We start from the raw sequence: 5000 nt of genomic DNA on the forward strand, positions 1-5000 counted from the left end.
AGTGGTGAAAGATTGAGAATACTGGTTAAATGTTGTATTAGTGAGGTGGATAGACTAGTGGTGAAATATTGAGAATACTGGATAACTCTTGTATTAGGTGGGTGGTGGTGATGGTGGTGGTGGTTGTTGTTGTTGTTGCTGCAGTCAGAAGCCATGATATTTATTCAATTTGTTTACTTGGGTTTGCACACAGAAGGTAAAAAGAAGCAAAAAATAAAATCATGCTAAAAAACACAAAAGAAAAAAGAAGTAAAAGAAAGAAAGAAAGAAAAAAATGAACAAAATTAAAAAGAAGAGCTTAAAAATCAAAGGTAGCTTTTGTTGTTGACCGAAAAAGATAAATAAATAAATAAACAAACAAAAATGCATCCAAATTTCAGGCTTTCGTTATTATTATTGTTGTTGTTGTTGTTATTATTAATGTAGGTGTGGAGGGCAGTCTGCCACTCTCCAGACCCCCAGGACCCTTTTCATCACTTCCGGTAACAGCAGCAGCAGTACTAGTAATAGTAGCAACAGTATTAGAAGAAGAGGAAGTAGTAGTAGTAGTAGTAGTAGTAGTAGTAGTAGTAGTAGTAGTAGTAGTAGTAGTAGTAGTAGTAGTAGTAGTAGTAGTAGTAGTCCTCCCTCTCCCATTGGCCTGTTATATTTAGTCTGTCCACCACCTCTCTCTCTCTCTTGCTGGTTATAGTAATAGTAGTAGTAGTAGTCCTCCCTCTCCCATTGGCCTTATACATTGAAGCATGATAATACATAGCTGTGTTGCCTCATATGATGTACAGAGGGTGTACATGGCAGTGTATGTATGTGTTGTGGCTTATACAATGCTCTCATACACTAAAGCATGATGATACATACCGCTTTATTGCCTTGTATGAAGTATTGATGTGTCAACAGTGTTCTTGCATCCCATCTGTCTTGTGTTGGCCTGGTTCACCTCTGCAATACAAAAGAAATTATTATTAGTATTACTGATGCTAGTAGTAGTAGAAATAGTAGTAGTAGTAGTAGTAGTAGTAGTAGTAGTAGTAGTAGTAGTAGTAGTAGTAGTAGTAGTAGTAGAAGTAGTAGTAGTAGTAATGATTTATCCATCTATGTTTTAAATGTTTTTTTTAATTATTGTGATGTCATAATGCTTTCTCTCCTTCTCTATCTAACCCTCTCTCTCTCTCTCTCTCTCTCTCTCTCTCTCTCTCTCTCTCTCTCTCTCTCTCTCTCACATTCTCTCTCTCCCCGCAGACAGTGAGCGCGACATGGTAAGGACAGAGAAGTTCCTGGAGGTGATCAACGCAGCCAACACTTCCCTGCCGGAGCTGCGGAAACTGTCTTGGTCTGGCATTCCCTCACAAGTCCGTGCTGTGGCTTGGAGGTAATTAAATGTATGTATGTATGTGTGTATGTATGTGTGTGTGTTAGGTAGTACTAGTGAAGTTATGAATGTTTTTGTTTGTCTGTTAATTTTTAGTAATATAAAATAAAAAAAAAAAAAAACATTAATTTCTCTCTCTCTCTCTCTCAGGGCTACCTCCCAGCAAACTCAGGGAGATGAGAGGACACGCTGCGAAGGAAACGAGAGGAATAATGGAGTTTTGTGGACCAGTACTATGGCACGAGGCACGAGGATATCCACCAAGATACCTTTAGACAGGTGTGTGTGTGTGTGTGTGTGTGTGTTGATAATCTTCCTTTCCTGTTTTTTTCTTTCAATATTTTTTTCTCTCTCTTTTTCTTTATTTTCTATGTGTGTGTATATCAGTTTAAAAGCTTCATTCTCCTGTCATAGGAATATTTGTCACCTGGTGTATCTTTTCAGTCATTCTTTTATATACTGACTAAGATCTCTATCCTTGTAATATAGAGACCACAAAAGCAAGTATTCTCCTCTCTACTGATCTCATCTAACCTAACCTAACATAACCTTAGCAAACCAAACCTAACCAAACCAAACCAAACTTAACCTAACCTAACCAAACCTAACTTAACCTAACCAAACTTAACCTAACCCAACCTAACCAAACCAAACTTAACCTAACCCAACCTAACCAAACCAAACTTAACTTAACCGAACTTAACTTAACCTAACCTAATCGAATTTAACCTAACTTAACCTAACCTAACCAAACTTAACCTAACCTAACCTAACCAAACCTAACTTAACCTAACCTAACCAAACTTAACCTAACCTAACCAAACTTAACTTAACCTAACCAAACTTAACCTAGTCTCACCAAACCCACGTCTCTCCACAGATTCACATTGACATCCCACGCATGTCTCCCCTGATTCCGTTGTTCCAACAAACAATCGTACAAGAAATGTTTGAGCGCATTCTGTACATCTGGGCCATCCGTCACCCTGCCCCTCAGGTTACGTGCAGGGGATCAACAACCTTGTCACACCCTTCTTCATCGTCTTCCTTCATGAGGTGGTTCCTAAAGGTGAGGTTTTCAATGTCTTTTCCTACTTTGTGATTTAGATTAAGTTCTTGTCTTGTAAGGGCCTATTCTGTAATGCTCTGCTTTCTTGTTCCTTCTCTCCCATCTAGACTTTTCCAGAGTCACAGAGGGATAATTAGCTGTGTTCTCAAGAGTGTTTCTCCTGTTGATAATGTAGAAGTCTTGTTAATCTGTTATCACAATTTTAAAAACACTTAAAAATGCTTTGCTCATTTATCAAGACTGTTTTTCAAGGTCAAGGAGATGATTAGCCAGTTTTCAAGAGTGCTTCTCCTGTTAATAATGTACAAGTCTTGTTAATCTGTCACTAGAATCATGAAAAACACACTTAAAAACATGTACAGCTTCATCTAGAGCCTTTTTGAAAACAGAGGAAGTACAGCACAGAAGTGTTTCAAAATATGGTACCAAATATCTATCAGTTTATCTATCCATCAGTTTATTTTGTTAGAAGAGAGAAGATTATAGTATTACCTAACCTATCCATCCATCAATCTATCAATCTATCTATCTATCAATCAATCTATTAGCAAAGAAGACACTAGGCATTCAAAAAGATTACTTTATTGCCAAACCTAACCTATCCATGCATCCGTTCACCAATCAGAGGAGAGCCTGGACACATACGAGGTGGAGAAGATTGAAGCGGAGCAGCGGGCGGTGGTGGAGGCAGACAGCTTCTGGTGTATGTCAAAGCTGCTGGATGGAATACAAGACAACTACACTTTTGCACAGCCAGGCATTCAAAGCAAAGTGCAACAGCTCGGCGAACTTATGAAGAGGATAGATGGTGTGTGTGTGTGTGTGTGTGTGTGTGTGTGTGTGTGTGTGTGTGTGTGTGTGTGTGTGTGTGTGTGTGTGTGTGTGTGTGTGTGTGTGTGTTTCTCAGTTATTCTTGTGTTCTCTTAAGTATCCAGCCTCTCTTTGTCTCTGTAGTAATCTGGTTGTGTGTGTGTGTGTGTGTGTGTGTGTGTGTGTGTGTGTGTGTGTGTGTGTGTGTGTGTGTGTGTGTGTGTGTGTGTGTGTGTGTGTGTGTGTGTGTGTGTGTGTGTGTGTGTGTGTGTGTGTGTGTGTGTGTGTGTGTGTGTGTGTGTGTGTGTGTGTGTGTGTGTGCAACTTAATCCTAACTCAATCCATCTTTCCACAGTCAATCTCCACCAGCACTTGGCCAGACATGAGATAGACTACCTTCAATTTTCCTTCCGATGGTTCAACAACTTGCTAATGAGGGAGATGCCCCTAGGCTGCACCGTCAGGCTCTGGGACACACTGCACGCTGAACCTGACGGCTTCTCCCACTTCGTGCTATATGTGTGTGCTGCGTTCCTCACCTACTTCTCCCAGCACCTCATGAACCAGAGGGATTTCCAGGTGTGTGTGTGTGTGTGTGTGTGTGTGTGTGTGTGTGTGTGTGTGTGTGTGTGTGTGTGTGTGTGTGTGTGTGTGTGTGTGTGTGTGTGTGTGTGTGTGTGTTCTTCAGCTATTTTTGCCAGCACCTCATGAACCAGAGAGGGACTTTCAAGTGAGGGTTTTTTATGTAGGAAGGACACTGGCCAAGGGTAACAAAAATTCATTAAAAAAATATGCCCACTGAAATGCCAGTCCCATAAAAGGGTCAAAGCAGTGGTCAAAACTTGATGAATAAGTGTCTTGAAACCTCCCTCTTGAAAGAATTCAAGTCATAGGAAGGTAGAAATACAGAAGCAGGCAGGGAGTTCCAGAGTTTACCAGAGAAAGGGATGAATGACTGGTTCCGAGGGTCAATGACTGACTGACTTCCGAGGGTCTAGGCCAGCGAGTGTGTGAAGGCTGTGCTTATTTATCATTCTGTATGAAGTGAGCAGTCGCACACCTTTCCTTCTCCTAACCTAACCTAACACCAACAGTGACTAATACTGCTACTACATATCTGAAGGCTATACATAAATCTTTCCTCCTAACCTAACCTAACTTAACCTCCCCTGCCCCACATTGAAACTATTCCCTACCACTAGAGTCCAGTGGAGTTCACCTAACTAAACCTAACTAATCTAACATAAGGTCACTCCCACAGGGCTTAATGCTGCTGCTTCAGAATCTGCCAACATCCTCTTGGTCAGACACGGAGATCAGTCTGGTGGTGGCCGAGGCATTCAGGTTGAAGTACACATTTGCTGATGCGCCAAACCACCTCCAGACACCTCGGAAGTGATGCCACACCCAGCACAACAGTGGAGCAACACCAGGAAACCATAGAAACAAACAGAATCCACCAAATGTCACCAAAATAGCCAAAACCTACTGAAAATTAATGGGGAACGCAAGGAAATATTTAAAACGCAGGAAATTAATGGGTTTTACCAGAAAAATGCCCAGAACGTACCAGATATTAGTGAGAAACGAGAGAATATAATTTTAAACAGCAGGTGTTACCAAGAATAATACCCAGAATGCACCAGAAAATATAAGCAAAAAATAGAAACAAGAAAACACCAGAGAAATTAACAAGAAAATGTTAATAAAAAAAAATACCTTAGAAAATTTAATTAAAAGCATCATACCATA

At 40.5% G+C, this 5000-nt stretch overlaps 1 protein-coding gene and 1 pseudogene across 1 annotated transcript in view; one reads left to right on the forward strand and one right to left on the reverse strand.

Moving 5' to 3' along the window:
- Window positions 1–5000, reverse strand: part of LOC135099024 (calpain-A-like) — a gene marked incomplete at its 5' end in the record, with an annotated part of 35917 nt that overhangs the window by 17940 nt on the left and 12977 nt on the right. The window contains one exon of the mRNA XM_064001455.1: window positions 859–939. The remainder of the gene's footprint in view (window positions 1–858; window positions 940–5000) is intronic.
- The window catches only part of LOC135099022 (TBC1 domain family member 22B-like), a 9507-nt pseudogene that overhangs the window by 4209 nt on the left and 298 nt on the right, over window positions 1–5000 (forward strand).

This window comes from Scylla paramamosain, unplaced genomic scaffold (assembly GCF_035594125.1).
Source record: "Scylla paramamosain isolate STU-SP2022 unplaced genomic scaffold, ASM3559412v1 Contig98, whole genome shotgun sequence".
NCBI lineage: Eukaryota > Metazoa > Arthropoda > Malacostraca > Decapoda > Portunidae > Scylla > Scylla paramamosain.